The 22259-nt window shown below is 41.3% G+C and overlaps 1 protein-coding gene across 6 annotated transcripts in view; it reads left to right on the top strand.

The window, feature by feature from the left end:
* Positions 1–22259, top strand: part of GAB3 (GRB2 associated binding protein 3) — a 110009-nt gene that overhangs the window by 50731 nt on the left and 37019 nt on the right. Inside the window, exon 2 of one of the 6 annotated variants that reach the window (XM_037908498.2) lies at positions 14662–14762. The exons of 4 other annotated variants lie outside the window; for them this stretch is intronic. The gene's annotated coding sequence lies outside the window, so the exon portion shown is untranslated. Of the gene's footprint in view, positions 1–14661; positions 14763–15254; positions 15531–22259 lie in introns of those variants that run through there. One more of the 6 variants, XM_037908499.2, reaches the window with a different exon arrangement.

Genomic DNA, 22259 nt, shown 5'->3' with positions numbered 1-22259 from the left:
TCCTCTCAGCGCAATATGTAGTCTAGTTCTCTTAAGATGACTCCTGCTTAGTTTTTACCTTTCAGTCCCTGCATGCTAGCCAAGCCATTCTGCATAAGGAAAGCCTCCTATTGCAATAAGAAAAGGAGTACTTGTGGCACCTTAGAGACTAACCAATTTATTTGAGCATAAGCTTTCGTGAGCTACAGCTCACTTCATCGGATGCATACTCACGAAAGCTTATGCTCAAATAAATTGGTTAGTCTCTAAGGTGCCACAAGTACTCCCTTTCTTTTTGTGAATACAGACTAACACAGCTGTTACTCTGAATCCTATTGCAATGTGGTGCTGTATAGCAGGAAGACTGAAGCCATCACAGTAACTTCTGGTGCCTTACTCCCCTCGGCAGGAGTCTCCTTTCTGCATAGAGCTCTTCCTAACCTTGATGAGCCTTGAACCCCCTTGGAAATGGGCTTCACTGACTGACGCAATAAAAGGAAAAAGTCTTCCGGTGCTTCTGAAGAACCCAGTCATCTCTCCACATGCTCACTGACTCCTGTATTCTGCTCCCTCTTTTTTTCCTTCTTGAGCCAGCTTTCCTGTTCCACCCACTCCCGTCCTTCATGAAGTGGCATTGATGCTTTCCTAGGCTGGGGCTCTATGTGTTTCCCTTCATATTTCAGTTTGGCCCTAACCCTCTCATTAACTTTCCCTTTGAGTAAGACACTCAAGGTAACGCCGGTTTAGACATACTTCTAGGACATCCGTGTCACCAACAAAAGCAGATGCTTTCTGCAAAAAAATAAACCCAGTTTTCTGTCTGTAAACAGCTTTGACAGGTAGCTGGTGGTGGCTGCCTTATTCTCTGCCTGCTCCCAGCCCTGCGTATAGGTTAGAGCAGCTTCCAAGCTTGCCCCATCCTACTCCCTGTGCCAGAAGATGCATAGTAGTCAGATTTTCCAGCATCACACCAGCTGAGGTCTCCCCAGCACGAGGGGTAACTTCAGATAGGGGTTTCAGATTAGTCTCTGCTCCCTGTACATAGCTTGTGCAACACAATGGGGACAGAGCAGGTCAGAAAATCAGCCCCCATATCAACACCCCACTTAAAAAACACCTCTGAGAAACACTGAACTGTCTGTTATATTTTTTGTACAGTGCCTAGCACAATGGTGCCCTGGCGTCGACACGCCACACCAATACAAATAATAAATGCTATTAAAAGCCCCAGTCCACCAAATGTTCAGCATTGCTCTCTATTTCTGTCCCAGGTGATCACCATTGCTCTATCCCTAGTCAGGTGCACGCACAGGATCAGTGGGAGATAGGTGGCTGGGATCAAACCAACCAGAAGGCACATGCAAAGCCACCAGAAAATGCTTAGCCAGCTGGGATTTGAGGCTTTACAGTTAATCTGTGACTTCAGTCACTGGTGTACTTCAGAAAGTGAAAACCATGTCACTGTGGGACTTCAGTGAAAGAAGGGACGGGGAAGGGACGGAGACGAGACGAAGGAGTAGATCGTGAGAGAGACGTTACAGAAAAGCAGAAATAAGTGCTGCAGTTCTGAAAATGATTGTGGAAAAACCCTGTTGGTTTGTTATCAGCACTTTTGTAAAGGTGAACTCAAGTAACCATTCCACAAACACACATTTTTATCACCGACGCTGATTACTGAGAAAAGATTAAGACCCCGATCCAAAACGGGTGTAAAATCAGATAGCTCCATTGACTTTAAGTGGAATTATGCCGGTTTATACCAGTTGAGAATTTCGCCCTGTTTCAAATATTAGCATTGTGACAGTTTGTGGAATGATGTAAAGGGACCTATTACTCCTCTCCCACATTACATATATTTAAGGTATCGCTGAGCACATTTAATTGCCCATTGTTCCCAACAGATCAAGCTATAGTCTCTGAACTTTTCTTTCCAAAGCATTTTCCCCCCCAAATTGTTTTATTAACTGTAGAGTTTTACATGGAGTTTTACTTCTGCTGCATTGGCAAAAGCCTGCCTTAAAAAGTGCGAACAAGTTGCATAAGGTAACGCCAAAGAGAAAGCACTTGTTTGGGAATACAGTTCTGTCTGCCTGTAGTTTAGGAAATTGCATTTTTGCTGTGCCTAGAAGAGTCGGACCATGAAGGGAAGAACTGAGAATTCCAAGGAAATAGATTGAGGGACACGTTAGCTCCCAATAGTATTGTGATAGGAGCGTAATGTTGTATAAATCAGAAATATAAAGGGAAATGTATAATTCACAGTTCTAAGAAGGTTCAGTGTGCAATGTGCCAATTTTAATTATTTTCCATGTCTGACCCATTATATTCTGATGGTGAGGAAATGATTTAATGTTTTGAGCACTGTGATTTCATCGTTTGGTTAAGCAAGGGAAGTTTGAGAGTAATGTAATTTAAAACAAACAACAAATACACCCTAGTTAGTATTTGATTTAGTCGTATGACATTCCGTTACCTTAGATAAGTCACAGTCCATAAATTAAAAGCAACATTATGCAAAGTATGCAAGTCAGTGACACATTGTCTAACTAAAAGACGTAATGCACACCACTATTAGCAGACAATATTAAAAAGACTTAACCTGTATGTGAACCTCGTGTGTGAGTGAAGAGCTCAGTCCTCTCTGATCCATTCCAAAGCCCTCTGATGGCAACAAAAAGACTCCCATTGACTTCCATGGGCTTTGGATCAGGCCCTAAGTTCCAATTCCAATTTACTCTTTTAACATGTGCGCTAGTATAGGGTAGGTAGAGGGTGAAATTGATACGCTGAGAAACAAAGCACTTGTCTGTGGAATTTCACATCCCGTGTTCCCTCTCCACACCAGAGCGTGGAACTTCACACAGGCTTATCTCATGAGCATGAGAAGTTTAAGTAATAAATGCTTAGATGCTTGAGCCGACTTTACCCATGTGCAGAATACAACTAGAAATGGTAGCTAGATTTCAAAGGAAAGTAGTTTTTTTCATATAGGGAATGAAAATATGAATTTTTAAACCTGTATTTCCACTCAGAATGCTGCTTGTTTGCAAGAGCCAGAGAATGCAGAAAAAGAAAAAAAGAAAAGGAATAAAAAACCACACAACCAACAACTCACAAGGAATTCTTAAAAATAAGTTAATTACATACAGTCAAAAGTGGCATATAGAGTTTTGTTTTTATTTTGTATTAGATTTATGTACTTTGAAATTAAAAAGGCAGACAAATGTTGATGCGTTATCCTAGACAGCCCTATGAATGATCAGCATGTTTCCACAAACTAAATAAGGTCAAAAAGTAATTCTAAAAAGAAAAAGTCCAGAAATCCAGCTCCTATGAAATGTAAAATCAGGGAAGAATAATTGAGTAGCTTTTAAAGAAGAGAAAAAAATAAGTTCTTAGAACTAAACTATACTTAATCAGATACAGAAAGGAAAAATAACACATCTTAGGTAGTTAAAATCCAGTTAAAAACAACAGAGATGAGAATAAAACAGCTTTTTTAATTCCTTAGGGTAACTCTGTAATTATCCTAGTAGTGTACTCTGAATTAAGTAGTCTCATGTATATCAACTATTCAGAGGTTCCTATTGTTATTGCTTGATCGTCAGTGTTTTTCAAATAACGCCAATATACAAAATACAGATGGGCCCAACAATGGAGTTCAGATCCAAATCCAAACTCTGTTAACTGTTGTGCAGTGTTCAGGCCCATCCTGGGTGAGTGGATGGGGTAGAGGTGTATGTATGTGGAATGTATTATACATACCAGTAATATACATAAATGTGCAATCTGAGCAAATAATTTATTCAACAAATGTCACCACTTTGTCTTGTTTGTTTTTGTTTGAGGATTGCCTGCAAGCAGCTAAGTATTTTCTTGGGTGAGTTCATGCTTAGAATTATTGACTGAATAATTCTGGCAAATAGGTCTTGATCTGTAAGTTGTTCAAATGTCGGTTTTTTGTAAGTATTCAATTATTGAAATTTGAGCTATGATGGTTAGTTTTGATTGGATGCACAAATCACATGGTGTGTTTCTGTTCACTGATTGGATCAGCATGAATAGTAGAATCAAGTTTCCAGGGGAAATACTCATATTTACAAATTTAAAATGTGTTAATTATTTATTTATCACTTTTGCCCTGGTGGTGCCCACAATGTGCCAGGCACCGTCCACACATAAATGAAAACCTACTGCCTTCCCAGATAGCTCATTATATCTTTTTCCAGTATTGGCTTAAATGTTGCTATTTCTACAACCCCTTTATCAGTAAACTTGTGGGCTAGAATCTTCAGAGAATGGGGAATAAATTCAGCTGACAGGAATTCATATGAAAATTAAAACAAATACTTCGGGAAAATAGCATGCAGTGTTATGTGTATGCATACCGCTCTTCTGTATGTTATAGACCTGTGTATCGACATCATCCAGAGCTATTTATAAAGCTATAGACAGATACAGACCATATAGCTGAATAACAACAGGGGTGTGCAAGCCAGTTCAGATGGGAAAGCAATCATTTCCCAAAACTTGAACTGAGGCCAAGATGCAAATATTTGTAGATTAAACACAAGAACCACTCCTGGTCCAATTAATGTCTTAGTCCACAAGTGACCCCATTGAAATCTACAGGGCTATTTGTGAAGTTAGGTAATATTCATTAAGAGTAAGTTTATACACAGACTGCCCTATTGACATGAGTAGAAAAGCTTCTATTGGCTTCAGTGGGTGCATCCCATCACTTCTCAGCTCCAACTGGTATTGGAATTGTTCAAAACATGGAGTGAAATCCTGAAGTCCAGTGGAGTTTGGCCAGGATTTCATCCAGGAGGTTCCCTTCCCAGTCTGCCCTGAAGCATGAAGTGGCAGGAATCTGACCAGAAGACCTCTTCCCATGAGATTTCTATCCCGCTTTTACAGGTGTAACCCTTCTGCCCATCAGAGTTGGCATCAACAAGGGCCGGGTTCAGTATCTAGGGGTTCCATTCCAATAACACAATGCAAAACCGGCTCGAGCCCCCACCCAGTGACCTGGGACAAATATATACCACCCCCGCTGGGCGCCTCCAAGAGGCAAAACTTCCCCTCTCGCAAGCATGGAGTCTGAGTGTAGCAAAAAAACCTTTTAATAACAAAGAGAAACAATGTGGCATTATGTTGGGGAAACACCACCAACAGGATTCATAACACAACCCATGAGCAAAAACCCACCCCAAGCAAATTAGGGCATGTCCTTTCCCTTTGGTTCTTGAGTCCAGCAACCCGAAATCACCCAAAGTCCCAAAAGTCCAATGGCCCAAAAGTCTCTGTCCCTGGTCAGGGCAGCCCCAGAGTTCGAAAGTTTATCTGCAGAGCTTTACCTCCCAACCTGGGTGGAGATTGGGGGGGGGGAAGAGAGAGGTAAGGGGCACCTTACATGATCTGAAGCTCTATAGGCCTTGGCTCCGCTCGCCGCCCCACAAACTGCTTCGCTTGGCTCCGCTCTGCGGCCCACAAGCAGCTCCCGCCGTCCCACGAACTGCTCCGCTCCGCATCCCACACACAGCTCCTGCCATCCTATGAACTGCTCCACCAGCTTGTCCACAAGGCACTCCAGCCCTCCCGCGAACTGCTCCACCATATATCTTCAGGCTCCCCCCCTACTTAACACAACGCTCAGTAATTTCAGCTCTTAGTCAGTTCAGCTCTTAGGTGAATTCAGCTTGTAGTAGGGGAGCCTCAGTGCTGGTACACCATTAGCCCAAAGTAAGCTCAGCAGCCTGTAACTAGACTCCTAACGGACTCAAAATTAGCTCTGATATTCCACAGTGGAGAGTGGAGGAAGTGCAATTAGCATGTAAGACCCTCACTAAGGCACCTATGCCACCAAGTATTAATACTTATCCCCAGCCTCTCTCAATTCACAGAGTTTTGGAACCCATGTCCCTTGCCTAGCGAGTGCTACTTAGTTGATGGTGAGTCCCTCCATCATAACAAAAGGCCAAATACAGTTCCAAGCACAGTTCCCATAATCAGGGTAATAACAATTTATTCTTCCTGCCCCAATAACAGAGACACTGGGGATCCCACAGCAGCCAAAATGACCATTTGGGCAGCTATGGCCTCATTCTAGGCGGTGTGGGTGTGCCTATGCAAATGAGATCGGCCCCTGACGTTCTTTTCCACAACTTGCCACACCTCACCACCAGATGTCAGGGTGGAGCTCATCCTGACACTGCTTACACAGGCCTGAGGGATGAAATCTTGCACCCATTGAAGTCAGCGGGAGATTTGTCACTGACTTCAGTGGAGCCAGGATTTCACCCAGTAAGACTGGGTATTTCCTACAGGACTCGGTCCTTCAAGGTGTTGACTACTCTGCCCCCAATCCAGCAAAGCACTTAAGTGTCTGCATAATTTTTCAGCATGGGAGGGAGTCCCATTTGTAGTCTACGAGACTACTCAGGGGCTTAACGGTAAGCACATGCTCAAGTGCTTCGCTGGATTGGAGCCTAGTGATGATATATTACTATTTCCATCTTCCTTTCTTTGTGTATATGTTGGGAATGTTAGTTCTTCTTTTCAGCATTTTTTTGGCATAATCTCTAGGACAAATCTGCCCTGGACACCCTAGTCATTTATGACAGGGAGAGTGCTGAAGCTTCCTGAAGAAATCTCAGAACAACACATATATTTCCAGATTTGATCACCTCCCAAAGGAGTTATTTATAGAGATCTTCCCCATGTCACTTGGATGAATCTTTCTTTCTCCATGCAATTTTCAGTGGGAAACAGGATGCAAAGACAAATCCTGCTCACCTTACTGTACAGGTAGTACTAGTGAAGGCAGTAAGGTGTGAGTAAAATCATCCAGATTTGTTTAGAAAATATATTCGATCTGTCATCTTTTTATTCTGCTATGAATCAAGCTGCGAGAATTTCCTAAAACCTCTCAAATGAAATCTTGGCAGTCAATCCTTTATTTACATTCTTGTTGAGCAGCATTGTTAGTATCAGCCATCACCATCACAGCACAGACCTTTGTGGCTTTTTCTGAACTCCCACTGTTCTAGTTACCTTGGTAATTAAATACAAAATGTGACTATTGCTGAAGAGTTGGGTTTATTTAACAGCATTGTGGGGCTCCTGCTACCAGAGTCACTTTGCCCAATTTCCTGTTTATGTTCCTTCTCTTCAGAACTAGAGCATCATGTGAGTTCAGACAGTTAAAGATAGGCTGCATGACTGTTGCTGACCTCATACCACATGCTCAGTTAAGGTGAAACAGCAAAATTTGTTCTGTTTCTATAGAATGTACTGAGAAAACGGCCAGTTCTAGGTAAAGGAAAAAGAGAGACTTCAGATAGCTCAAGACACAACATAATCTACAGGCTCTAGACACCTGCAGTTTTTTCAGCCTTTAACTGCTTTGCACATCTGTATTTACAGTAAGCTTGCATGCTACAAGAAAGGGCATTAGCCCCCACTCATTCTTTTTTCCCTCAGCAAAGCAGCGTTGGAGTCTTTCCATAAAAGCAATTAGTTTAGCAGCCTTACTCAAAATTTCTCAAAAGTTCAGTTCCCTTAATACAAGCCACTTCCCACCCAACCCTCAGAATAAGAAGTTAATTCTCCATTTACTTGAGTTGCATTACACCAGCAGAGAATTTGTCCCCAGATGTGTGCATTTCATTGCTGTTGTCCTTTTAAATTACATGGGCGAATAAACAAAACAGAGTAACCGCAATTTTTATGAAGCTCTCGGGGTACATCCAAAAAATCACTTTAGATTCCATAGGAATTTCAGAGATGGGACTAATAAGGATTCCCTAATAGGCAATAGGGATTAACCTATACTCTATTCAGTATTAAATTGTCTTACTGCTTTATTGATAATTAATAAACCATTTGTAAATGAATTGGAGAAATCTCCAATGTACCCATGTCATTTTACAAAAATGACGTTGGTGTTGCAGGAGAAATCGTCACTGGCACAATTGTGAATGACGGCTACACTGCTAAATCCATGAGCACCATGGGAAAAATGTATTGGTTCTTTCATACATTTTCCTGTTTCTTAATCAGTTTATGTAAAGGGCCTAGTCCAGCCCCCTTTGAAATTAGTGGAAGTTTTACTTTAACTTCAACTTCAGGTCAAACAGAATGAGATCCTAACTGAACAGAATAGGAACACTAGTCCTTTGCATGTTTCTAGTGTTTTTTCATCCATAGCTCTCAAACCACCTTACACAGGTGGGTATGTTTAATTATCCCCATTGTACAGATGGAGAAACTGAGCCACATGGAGATGAAGATCAAAGTGTTCACATTTGGATGCATACAGTTTCGGCACCTACATCCATATTTGGTCACTTAAATAAGTGGCCTGATTTGCATCGGAGTTCATCATCCAGAGGTGGATGCATTTCAGTGATGAGTGAACTAGTCACTGCATATGTAACTTGTAATCAGCATGTACAATTTGTCGAGTACTTTAGGATTTTTGGGTGAAAGGAAATATAGGAATCTAAGTTACAATCGTGTCATCTTAGATATTACACATAAATATGCGGTTGATGGGAAAAGGGGAATGGAACTAAAACCCTTGGCTAGCTGGCTTATCTGTAAACATCCTCACATAAAGAGCCTTGCCTGTAAGTCTTCACTGTCAGTAAACTCAGACGCCTGGGAGAATTCAGCAGCATTCAGAAGGTGCAATATGAGAGGACCAGAGAGAAGTAGTTTTTTCAGCTTGCAAACCCTGGAAGGGAAGGAAAGAGAAGAGGGTGCTCCATTGGGGGGGAGGAGAAGAGGAATGCGCCCAAGGGTGATGGGAGACCATCAAATGGCTTAAACCCAGTTCCCTTGTATCCAGTTGTTTCGGCTTGTTTCTCCTGCCTTTGGGATCTGCCTATTGAACCAGTATCTACTTTACACCCCGATTAAAAAAGAAAAGAATCCTGTAGCCTTCAGGGCACCTTAGTCAAGCCTGCAGTAAGTGAGCAGTTTAAAGTAATTGAGATTGCCATCCTCACAGGAATTCCACGTGATACCTTAAAAAGGATGGATGTGCCCTGTGCTTCGGCAGATTTCACACAAAGGTTGGCTTGATTGTTCTCAGACTGAGTTTTTGACAGTCTGCAGATCCTTGCAGGCTTTGCTTTTAAAATGACACTCAATCAAGACAATCACTGTTACTTTTCTCAGAACATTGTCACCTGAATCTGTTTCCACTCTACATTAGTCATAGTAAAATAATATCCAGACTGTGCTTGAAAGATGTCATTTTATATAGTTATTATCTTGTACCTTTTCTACTGAAGCTTGGAAGACGAGCACAGAACAAAACCCACCCCAGATCAGCTCCAAAGACCAGCAACCATTAGGAAAATTTTCATAGGGACCCAGACTTTGGGCTTATAATAAATAGGACCCAACACACTAAACATGTACCTTTTAGTAATGAGTCATGCTTACACTTTCAGTAAATGAATTAAAAGGAGCCTTCAGATATTCGCAGGCATTTATTGGCAGAAGAGCTCCAAGATTTCATCATTGCTCCAGGAAGGTTAAGGAAACCCTACTTTGGGATGACCACTAGTAGCATTGCTTATTTATGACCCATATTTGGACTTCATTGTTAAGTGAGCACAATTAAATGGGTCTAGTCCTGCAGTCCCTTACTTATGTGTCTCGTCCCCAGGGATTTGGATGAGCCTACCTCTGTAAAGGTTTACGAGACTGGATGCATGTTCAGTAGTTTTGCACCATCAGAGGCTGGCTTGCATTTAACTCTGAAAGTCACCAAAGAATGAAACTCCTCTCTGATAGCACTCATGATATATTGCAAGCACTGAATATACTGTAAAAGGACAGGGCCTGATTCTGTGCAGTGTTAAATCAGATTTAGACCTGGCATAAAACTTACTGGCATTGGGCTCAACAACATAGGAGCCTTGTATTGTAGCAAGTTATTATATTCTGGAACCACCTGTCCAGTCAATATCCTTCATTTTAAAGATTGGAGACACTTTTACCCCATCCCTGTGCCAATAACATTCACATTTTTTATTTACTGGAGAGCCTCTTGCTGTACACAGCTTGTCTTCAGGAAGGTCCTAAGATGTAACTGAAAACAAAGTGAAAGAGGCAGTTACCAGAACCGCTTTCTGTTGTCCAGGATGTTCCTAATGGGAAATCTCTGCTTGCAATACTTGCATGAGAAGGAAGGAGACCATCTCTTTTCCTGGCAACACCCTACAAGAAAGTCCCTGATCAACAATTTTGTGTAAACTGTGATGACTCCTGATTCTTTGCTCACTCTTGACTAAAATGACACTTAAATGATGATTTAATCAAACATCTGCATTTGCCCTCCCCACAAAAATCTATCTAGATCTAAACACATTTTTTCTACTTTAAGAGCTTGATTTGAGATCTTCTCAATGGACTTTTTAAGTAATGAAATTCCAGAGCTTTCAGGTCACTTTGACTTTGACCCTGCATGCCCAAAGGAACATTAGCTTTACAAAGAATTTGCATGTTTATTAAATAGCAGTGACTCACTCAGTTGCAGATGTTCGTATATATAAAGTACCATAAATATTATGGATTAGGATGTGGAATATATGATGGGAATGTGTTTGGGGAAGCAGGCAACATTTTGCTCTGGTTTTATTCAGTTTATGGCAATCTTCTCTTTCTGTGCAAACCATAGGCTTCTTTCTGTGCGTTACAGAAACAGAGAAAATCTTGCTGGTTCATGAAGACGTCATCTCAGATGCTTTATTATAATGCATTCATCACACACTGTGGTGCAGGAAATTTTCAGACAAATGCTTTCAGTCAATTAAATATATGTGTATCACCATGAAAGGAACAAGGTATTTCCCCTCTGACTATGCCGGTAGAAACTTAGTAGGTCCTCAGAGCAAGATTGTTGCTGGCTTTCCTGAAATAAGGTCATTTCAGAATTGTATTGAAACTGAGTAAATGATTCACTTCTCAGCAGATGGCAATGCAATGAGATTAGACATTAGTCTATCCTAAAATGATCACAGCTCAGTCATTTGCAGTAAGATGAGCAGCACCATTCTTGGTGGTCTCAGCACAAAGTTAGCTTTGTAACTTGACACTCACTTTGTTCCTACATGGGCACTAGCCTTGGGGTGGATGGTGACAGCAGGAGCATCAAAAACCTAACTGCAGAGTGGTGAGGAGAGGGAAGGGAGAGTTCACGCCTTGGCTGGTGTGATTGCATTGGCAGCAGTTGCGTTGTGTAAACACAGTGACAGTTAGGCTGGGTAACCAGGGTAGCAGAATGTCAGGTATCTTGTGAAGCTGTCTCACTAACAGAAAGGGCTTGGCAGTCCGTTTAGTGAAATGAAAGCAGAAAGTAACCCAGCTGGAGCTGGCATTGGCAAAAGCTTTCTAGGACCTGGCATGGAAGGTGAGACACAAGTGGCTTTACTTCTGTTTTATTTGGAGCCTGGCGCCCTCAGAGATATGTTATTACATTGGTGAGGTGCCTGGACCATTCACCAGGACCAGCACTCGAGACTAAAGCTAGCTGAAATTTGGAATTTCTGGCTTGCAGGACGTTTCAGAGGACTCAGGATAGGACCCCATAAGCGATCTTGCTACTACTTTTCCTGGCTTGCGGCCTGGTCCGGAGGCCCTTACCCATGTGAATAGAGGCTAGCACCCCCGGGGCCCCAAATGAGCGCTTTCATTAAAGGAAGTGTCAGGGACAGGGTGGATAAAAATCAATTATTTAAAAAAAAATTTTTTAATTGGATTTTTTTTTATTTAAATTAGATTTTTGTGATGAAGTGTTTTGGTTTTTTTTGAGGAAAAAGCTAATCTAAAGATAGATACTGTGACAAAATTCTGTCCTTGCCTCCGTGGGTCCCGCATTTCCTGGTGGATTTCGCTAGCCTCAGAGGCTCACTGTGACCCTCCACGTAACCCTTCTTTCTCTAGAGACAAGGGTCACAGTCTACTGAGCCATTTTCATCATAAGCCAGCAAGGGAGGTGAGGAGAAGTTATCCTTCCTTGCACAGTCTCTGTTGTCTCCCAGTCTCAGTGATTAATCAGGAGGGCAAAGGTGGGGGGGGCAGCCCGGGCCCACCCTCTACTCCGGGCTCCAGCCCAGGGACCCTAATAGTATCAGCTATGGTAGCTGACCTTTTAGAAACATGACATGTACAATTCCCTGGGTGGCTGCTTCCCCCACAGTAGCCCTCACTTCCTCAAGCTCCACTTCACCCTTACCTCAGGGCCTCCTTCCTTGTGCCTGATATGGTGTGTACTAAGCCTCTCCAACAGCGCAACTTCCTCCCACAGCTCCTGACATGCACACCCACCTGACTGACTGGGAGGCTTTCACCTAGTTTCAGCCAGCCCCTGATTGGCTTCAGGTGTCCCAATCAAACTAGCCTTCTCCCTGCCTTCTGGAAAGTTCTTAATTGGCCCCAGGTGTCTTAATTGACCTGGAGCAGCTTCCATTTCACTTAACCTGGTACCAGGGATTTGTTTAGCCTGGAGCTAATATATCTATCTCCCACTACTTTTCTATAGCCATCTGGCCTTGCCCCGTCACAATACATTATAGCTCAAAGATATCTCATCATGGAACAGGGATTATAAATTCTGATTCTATAGTATGAGACAATATATTCATGTAAATGTTTAAGAAAAGTTTTGTAAATGAGTTCCAATAGTTCATGGATTAGGGACCCAATCTTATGGAGTTCCAGTGGCTTCTGTATAGATTATTTAGGTTAATCTTTCTATCTACCCAATGGGACTCAGTGCTCCGTTTAGAAGATACCATCAGAGATGCTTAGTTTTGCAGTTCTCAAACTGTGGATTTGTGTCTCCAGAGATAATATGCTTGTTAACAGCAAAAATGTTTTAAATTAAATAAATAAATGATATATAGAGGTGACAAATAACAGACCTTAACCCTATTGTCCCTCTGCAAATTTGTGTACACAGAGTCAATCCCTTACCTCTCTCTAAAAGTGCAAAGTTTCAAGAAGTTCAATGAATAACAGATTGTTGGGGGTGGAATAGATCTGGACAAGGAGAAGAGGTCTGGAGATAAATGTGAGAAGGGAGGAAAAGGGAGCAGAAACAAAAGTGAAACTGTTTGAGCAGCATATTCCAGAAGTCTTGAGGTCTTTCTGGGTGTAGCCTTGATTGATTGATTTGAGATCTACCATACCATTCTTTCACTTGAAGGGAAAATCTATAATGGCAGCAGGCCGAAAAGAGACCCAGTTTGGGAATATTTTAATGAAGATTCCATTCCTACCTGTGCCATCTTCCAAGTGTCCGAAGTTACAGATCTGGCTGATGTTGTGCACCCATAACTGCATTTCCTCCTCCGTTTTGGCCACCAAATAAAAGGAGCGGTAGGTAGTTTTCACAGTGAAGACGAAGTTATTCTGGAATTCTTTCTTGATGAAGTTGGGCCCTGAATGCTTCAGCACTTCACACTCATTAAGGTCTATGATCCGAATGGGTTTCTTGGAATGGTTGTTTCTGTAGTACTCCAGAACGTCCGGGTTCCCTCTCATGCGGCCCCTGCGGAGCACAAACCAGCGTTTCTGCCATGCCTGCAGGAGACACAATTGGACACATGTCACAGATGGGGAATTTGTTTCCTGCTTTAGCCTTCAAACTGGTTGTCACATTTTGTCAACAGACCTAAATATGCATATTTAGATGTGGACTGGTTCCTTCCAAATTTCAACAGCGTCAGCAATAAAACAGCTATTTCCCTGCATTTTGTTCAAGGCTGCGGAAATAGGCTTCAGGGGACTCAGCATGTGTTCAACATTTCTCTTAAGCCCAGTGTTGAGAACTTTGCTGTCTATTTTTTCACGATTTTGTTCACAAACTGTCATCAGATTAGACCAGGTCTTGATCTAGTGCTCAGAACTGTCCACTACTGAATTCCATTGCACGTCTTGTGGGAGAGTTAGCTTGGTTCCTCCCACTTTTTTTCAGAGCAGCTGCTGCAAAGTGGTTGTTACGGAAGTATTTTGCAATTTCAACAACATTAGCCTTTATTTCTGCAACACTGAAGTCTTTGGCTAGGAGGTGCATCAAATGAGCACTGCAACCGTATGTTATTAGCTTCAGATTCTCTTCACTCTCTTCTAAATTTCTTATCATCTTGGACACATTTGCAGCATTGTCTGTGACCAAGCTGCATACTAGACATTTGAAATTTTTTTCACACTTTGTTATAGCTTTTACTTCTACTGTAAGTATTCTGCTGTGTGTGCATTTGCTGATGTATCAATTGTTTCTGTTAGGAAGACATTCCCTCCTTCTGTTGTCACACAAGCACATACAACAGGATCATTGTGAACATTGCTCCACCCATCAAGATTCAGGTTTAATAATTTCACCCTCTAGACCTTTTGCACACTGCTTAATTTCTCTATCATACACTTTATCCAACAATTTGCCTGCGACATATGCTCTGTTGAGTGGACTGTATCCTGGTCTTAATGACTGAGCCATGTTAATGAAGTGTGGGTTCTCAATCATACCGAAAGGAGAGTTTGTTGCATAAACAAACCAGGCAATTTTTTCATTGATTACCACTTTTTGTAATCTGCTTCTTATCACAAGATTATCTATGATTGTTTCTAGATGATGGAGATTTTTTTTTCTTTTTGCTACAGGTGATATACAGTGGCTATATGCCATACATGAAGTGACTGAAACACTATCATTGGCAGACAACTCTGAAACTACAGAAAATGATGGTGATCTTCAGAATCTTGTATGTTGAGGATGGATTCTCCTAAACAAAATAAGTCAATGCAGTTATTTAATTTATTATTACCATACTGCTCATTTAGTATTACTCATTGCATTCTCTGACACTCAGTACGACTTTAAAGGTGAAATTGTAAAAGGAAGATCTACCTATTTCAGCTATTTATTTTTTATCACACCTGCATCTAAAATGATAGTACCATAGAGTAAAAACTACATTTTTTGCTCAAATATGAGAATTCAAGAATAGTCCAGAAGGAAGACAGGCAGTCCTTAAGAAAGAAGCATGAAATAAAAAAGTTTACCAACCTGAAGATTCTGCATGTTCAGACATGTTCCTTTCACCATTTTCAGCGCAGCTTCCTCCTGAGAAGTGTTCCTTCTCAGGATGTTGTTTCATTCGGGCAACCAATCCTTGCATTTTTTTATTGCACTGTTTGCATTTTGCACGCATGCCTGTCTTACCCACAGGTAGAGGAACTTCATTAAAATATTTCCAAACTGGGTCTCTTTTCGGCCTGCTGCCATTATAGATTTTCCCTTCAAGTGAAAGAATGGTATGGTAGATCTCAAATCAATCAATCAAGGCTACACCCAGAAAGACCTCAAGAATTCTGGAATATGCTGCTCAAACAGTTTCACTTTTGTTTCTGCTCCCTTTCCCTCCCTTCTCACATTTATCTCCAGACCTCTTCTCCTTGTCCAGATCTATTCCGCCCCCAACAATCTGCTATTCATTGAACTTCTTGAAACTTTGCATTTTTAGAGAGAGGTAAGGGATTGACTCTGTGTACACAAATTTGCAGAGGGACAATAGGGTTAAGGTCTGTTATTTGTCACCTCTATATATCATTTATTTATTTAATTTAAAACATTTTTTGCTGTTAACAAGCATGTTATCTCTGGAGACACAAATCCACAGTTTGAGAACTGCAAAACTAAGCATCTCTGATGGTATCTTCTAAACGGAGCACTGAGTCCCATTGGGTAGATAGAAAGATTAACCTAAATAATCTATACATAAACCCCTGGAACCTGGTAAGATTGGGTCTCTAATCCATGAACTATTGGAACTCATTTACAAAACTTTTCTTAAACATTTACATGAATATATTGTCTCATACTATAGAATTAGAATTTATAATTCCTGTTCCACGATGAGATATCTTTGAGCTATAATGTGTCTTAATTAAAACTATTTTTAGATAGGTTTTTTCCTCAAAAATCATTTTATCAAAAAAATCCGATTTTTTTAAATTTTTTTTTTTTAAATCATTGGTCTTTATCCACCCTGATGAAGACCATTTAGGTCTTTGGATGAAAGGGGTTGTGATTAAAAAACAGAAAGTATGAACTGCATACTTTTATACTAATGTTATATCACATAGCTAGTATGTGTTCTCATATATGCTTACCTGCCAGTATGTATTTTGCACATGAGTATTTACAAATGAAAATATGTTCACCAAACAAAATGCTCTTCGGTTGACACATAATCCTTGTTTACTAGTGCTCTGGCTGTTTTTCTGTACATTATTGTTTTGTTTGTGGCTTGTCTTACCTGACTTTTTTAGCTCACACCAACATCACACCTCACACCACTTATTTGGCATGTATGAAGATATTGGTCTGTGGGAGCGGCAGTCATTTATGGAAGACTGCTACTGTAGTAATAAAGACAGAGGTATTCCTTTAGAAGTGTCTGTGGAGATTCTTGACATTAAAAACTCAGAGGCAAGCAGAAAACACTGATGTCTTGTGTTGCATACAGCAACACCTGGGCATCAGACCAACGCTGCTCTAAAACCTCTCCTTTCATTGGCAATGGACCATTCCACGTGTGAAGGACAGATGAAAATGATTATTAATTTGTTCCCTCTTATCTGATAGTTGTGGTTTTCTGACGAAGATGGCTTTCTAGTGCCAACTATGGCAAACTTCTGAAGCTATATAAACATACAGTGAAGTCCTCAGCAATTTCGAAAGGCACCAAAATAAATGTAATATTTCTCCTGGAGACTATCTACATTACAATAGCAAAACCAAATGCAAACTGGGGAATTTTTTCCTGGAGAGATCCCAGCCCTTCTCCCACTGTAATTGAGCTAAACTCCCCTGTAAATTTGATACTGTATTTAGTTTTGAGCATGTAAACAAAACAATCCTCTTTCCAAACTCTACCGGTTCTGATCAGATGAAACCAAACTATCCCCACGTCCACACTCCCACTTCTGGTTTTGCTAGTTTTTGAAGTGTCCGTGAAGCTCAGCACGATCAGCATTCACAATATTGCCCTGCCCCTCGAAATGCCAGTCACTTGCTAGTTTTGTGTTGACAAACCAGAGCAGCAACAGTTTTGAGACAATGACACAACTTTATTTCAAAGTGATCCTGCAACTCTGGTAGCTCGATGAGCAGCTTTTTGAGTGGATTGCGAGGAATGAATTCAGACAATCCCTGGATCCCAGTTACACTGCAATAGGAGAGTCTTTTAACCATCTGTAAACACACCCCAAGAAAAGGCAGAGAAAGTTTGACCTCTGTAGTTGCTTGCAGATAAAGGTGATAGCATGTGTGGCTTTCTTCAGTATGCATACAAAGTCAGCCAGATTTGCATATCTCATAAAACTGCATGAATGTCACATATTGGCAAATGTGTAATCATTTCAGATGAGTTTTGCAATGCAGTCCCTGGGCGCTTAAAACTCTCAGCACATAATGCATTTAGCATAGTTGAATGTGCAAAAGCTTTTTAGGGTAAAAATATTTTTTGCAGATCAGAGGCATAAAAATGTAGAAAGCCTTTTTAAAATGGAAATAACCTGTTCTACAGTAGCTGTTAACTGTACCAGGATATGGTGGTATGATGAAAGTTTAAACAGGGAAAAGAGGTAAAAAGCAGGCTCACTAACCAAATAAAACCCGGATACAAGTAAAAGCCTGACTTTGCCTTTCCCCAGAGGTCTGAGACATGCCATGTTGTGGGCCCTTGTGTCAACTGGAAAGTAGTAATGTTGGTTGAAAATAAATGACAGTACCTGTCACTTATAAAGAGGAGGGTTGGCCAAGTGATTAGGAATTCTCCTAGGATTTAGCAAAAAGAAAAGGAGTACTTGTGGCACCTTAGAGACTAACCAATTTATTTGAGCATAAGTTTTCGTGAGCTACAGCTCACTTCATCGGATGCATACTGTGGAAACTGCAGAAGACATTATATACACAGAGACCATGAAACAATATCTCCTCCCATCCCACTCTCCTGCTGGTTATAGCCCATCCAAAGTGACCACTCTCTTTACAACGTGTATGATTATCAAGGTGGGCCATTTCCAGCACAAATCCAGGTTTTCTCACCCCCCACTCCCCCCTTTTCCAAAAACCACACACACAAACTCACTCTCCTGCTGCTACCAGCAGGAGAGTGTGTGGTTTTTGGAAAAGGGGGGGGTGGGGGGTGAGAAAACCTGGATTTGTGCTGGAAATGGCCCACCTTGATTATCATACACGTTGTAAAGAGAGTGGTCACTTTGGATGGGCTATAACCAGCAGGAGAGTGAGTTTGTGTAGGGGGGGGCGGAGGGTGAGAAAACCTGGATTTGTGCTGGAAATGGCCCAACTTGATTATCATACACATTGTAAGGAGAGTGATCACCTTAGATAAGCTATTACCAGCAGGAGAGTGGGATGGGAGGAGATATTGTTTCATGGTCTCTGTGTATATAATGTCTTCTGCAGTTTCCACCGTATGCATCCGATGAAGTGAGCTGTAGCTCACGAAAGCTTATGCTCAAATAAATTGGTTAGTCTCTAAGGTGCCACAAGTACTCCTTTTCTTTTTGCGAATACAGACTAACACGGCTGTTACTCTGAAACCTAGGATTCAGGAGACCTGCATTCAAGTCCCTACTCCAGCACCTTGGGCAAGTCATTTAGTTTCTCTGTGACTCTGTTCCTGGTCTGTGGAATGGAGATAACAGCACTTCCCTGCTTTGCAGGAGTGTTGTGTGGATAAATACATTCAAGTTTGGGAGGTGCTCAGATACCTATGGTAATAAAGGCCATCTAAACACTAAGGAAGGTAGATGTACTGTAATGCTCTTTATCTAAGGATCACAGTGCTAGTATTTTTACAATCACTAATGAATTAAGTGTGACATCACCCACGTGAGGCAGGTCTTAGACTTACTTTATTGATGGGTAAACTGAGGCACTGAACAGTTCAGCCACTTCCCCAGGCTAAAATGGTGAGCCAGAACTAGGAATAGAACCCAAGGGCCCTGACTCCTGGTCATGGGTTGTAGGGTCTGATGCTAACCCCACTCATCTCCATGGAGGTCTTTCAGTTATCTTAGGTGGGTTTCTGTGGAATCTAGGGGTGTCTCCGCTGCGTGTGCTCTGTAGCACATATGTGACTGGCTATGTCTGCTGACATGGACGAAGGCAGTGGCATTTTTTGACACATGTTCTATTACTCATTTACTTTATCATTAGAAACCACAGAGCATCTTACTAGCCCCAAGAATTTGATTACAGAGAAAAAGAAATAGTGTAGTGGTAGAAACCGCCTTCTGCTACGGTTGTTTACTCCAAATGCTCTATTGAAGCACATTAGAAATTTAGTCATCTTTTTGAATGTCAGGACTGGGATTAGCAAGAACCAAAGGCCCTACAATGTTTTATCTCTCAGCTCGGTTTTCTTTACAGATTTGGTAAGGGAGGGTAAATTGAATGTCAGGACCGGGATTAGCAAGAACCAAAGGCCCTACAATGTTTTATCTCTCTTTCAGCTCGGTTTTCTTTATAGATTTGGTAAGGAAGGGTAAATTGCTGGTGGATTATATGACTAGGTTTGGAGTCATCTGTGCTCTTAAGAGACATTGTGCAGTGAAAAGAGAAACTGAGTCTTCTGCTTGAAATCTACATTACTGCTAAGTATGTGACTGCTTTCATTTGTGTCACCCTACATAATTCAGCATTTCACCCTGAGCCTTTACCTGGCGTTCCTTGCACACCCAGACCTCCATTGAAGTTGAGTCTTGCATGCTTAACTGTCCACCCCTCTCCAGCATTCCCTGACACACAATCTTTATAATAGAGCTAAGAATAATATAATTTTATCACATATTTGTAAAAAAATAAATAAAGCAAGTTGTATGGCCACAATGGTGTGGAAGTGAAACCAATGCAGTTACAATCATTTTACAATAGTGGAGAATCTGGCCCAAAGTTTTGAAATGGCAGATTTGAAATACTTTGTACAGAATTCTGTTCCAGCTGATGATACTGTGCTGTAGCCTGGCTTCTGGAATTGTGATTGAGATCCTACAGACTTTAGATTCAGCAAAGCATAAAGTCTAAACAAACTGAGAAATAGGGCTGTCCTGCACTGTACCTTGAACTCCTTAGGAATGTTATGTCTCAGATTGTGTGCTTGATTCTCAGCATGGAGGGGGTGGAGGAAGCTGCTTACAGTTCCCTGATTCTGTGCCAGCCCAGCTCCAGCATTGGTTAGAACAGCCTAGAGTAGCTACCCTGGGGGAATCAGAGCAGCTGGCACAGGAGTGCTTCCTCTGCGTTTATGCCAGCAGGGAGTTCAATAGGCATTATCTGCTGATCATTTAGAGCCAGAATTATACCAAAGAATCAAGCCTTATATATTTTGTTTTGTGATGGACTGTTAGTGATACAAGCATGATATTTTATTGAGTATTGGGCTATTCCCTGCTAGGTTATTCAGCAAATGTCACACTTTTTAAATTGTGAAACAGCATTCTCTTGGGTTTTGTCCATAAATTCCTTGGCTCTAATGAGATCAGACACATCTGAAGCTTCTGGGCATTCCCCCACATAAACGGTAATTACAGTAGAACCTCAGCGTTATGAACACTTCAGGAATGGAGGTTGTTTGTCATGCTGAACAAAATATTATGGTTGTTCTGTCAAAAGTTTACAATTGAACATTGACTTAATACAACTATGCAGAAGAAAAATGCTGCTTTCAACCATCTGAATTTAAATGAAACAAGTGCACGAACAGTTTCCTTACCTTGTCAAATCTTTTTTTCAACTTTCCCTTTATTTTTTTAGTAGTTTACATTTAAAACAGTAGTGTTTTTTAGATTTTTTTCCCACTCCTGAATATGTTGACCTAAATTTCAAGTGAAGACCAGGCCTAACACAGGATAAAATCCTAGGCATGCCTTGTCTTCACTAAGATAAAAGATGTGTTCTTACTTCATGTTAGCTAACCTGGCCACTAAAATCCTAATGAAGACAAGGCCATTTGTAGCTTTAACACATGGTACTAGACCGACGTAGAGACTGTGGAGAAGCCTATAGCTTACCTTGCCCTGCAAACTCATGTTAAAATTACAACTACCCACCTTTCTTCTTGTATTTGCTTTTTTTTGTTGCTGTCTCTGCTGCCTGACTGCATACTTCCAATTCCAAATGAGGTGTGTGGTTGACCAGTCAGTTTGTAACTCTGGTGTTTGTAACTCTGAGGTTCTACGGTATTTTCAAAAGGTTGGATAAAAATCCACAGCTAGGTGGCATATCCTAAGTGCCAGCGTTTGAAAGCAATTAATCGGGCGCTTTGGGAGAGAAGGGCAAATATTACGTAGCCGTATTCTTTTTTCATTAAAGCACGTGGCTTGAAAGAGAGAGTGGAAAAAAATATATAACTGTTCTTCTTCACTGAGGCTAGTGACATGTCTGTCCGATCAACTCCCAACTCAGGAACTGTGCGTAATAGGCGGAGAAGCCCAGAAGTTGGTTAGGAGAGAGATGTATGTATTCTGTGGGTATAATATATACCTCACCACTTCAGAAATTGCTGGTGTTCTCCCGAAGGTGCTCTGAGTTTCTCCACAAACAAAGAAACAGATGTTTAAATCTTGACATGCTGTCAGGACCTGTCATGTTTTACAGACCTAATCATTAACCAAAATCTTTACAGTGTTTGTATTTGCGTAATAATGTTTTCAAGGTATGAAATTTCACAATTTGTCCTTAAAAGAGATTGAATCTCCAGGCCTTGTGAGAAACGGTCCTTGATGGCCTCTGTCCATTTTCAAGAGGACAGGATTCCACATCTCAAAAACCACAACCATGCTAGCTAATAACCTGGTTGGAAGATGCAACAGGAGGGCCAATGGGCAAAGAGATCAAATCACCCTCTGACTTCTAGAGATCAAATGATCAAGAGTATACCATAGTGGGCAGTATGCAGTGGGGGGGAGGTGGGAGGGGGGGGGAACCTTGCACTGCCGATGCTTGTGCTGTCCACCCTACACCTACACCCCCTTCCTGACCTGGCCCACCATGCCTCATTCAAGTCCCTTCTCAAAACCCACTTTTCCACATAGGCTGACAAATGATGGTTCAGGCTTGCAAAATCCTTCTTTAACATATTACTTTAGTCTCTGCCCCTGGTTTGGACAGCCTTGCACTTTAGAAGTAGGTCGTGGTATTGCTGGTTGAATGGACATGCTTTTAAGTA

Source organism: Chelonia mydas, chromosome 9, assembly GCF_015237465.2.
Source record: "Chelonia mydas isolate rCheMyd1 chromosome 9, rCheMyd1.pri.v2, whole genome shotgun sequence".
In the NCBI taxonomy this organism is placed as follows: domain Eukaryota; kingdom Metazoa; phylum Chordata; order Testudines; family Cheloniidae; genus Chelonia; species Chelonia mydas.
The sequence above is the reverse complement of the archived record's forward strand: the minus strand, read 5'-3'. Positions and strand labels throughout refer to the sequence as shown.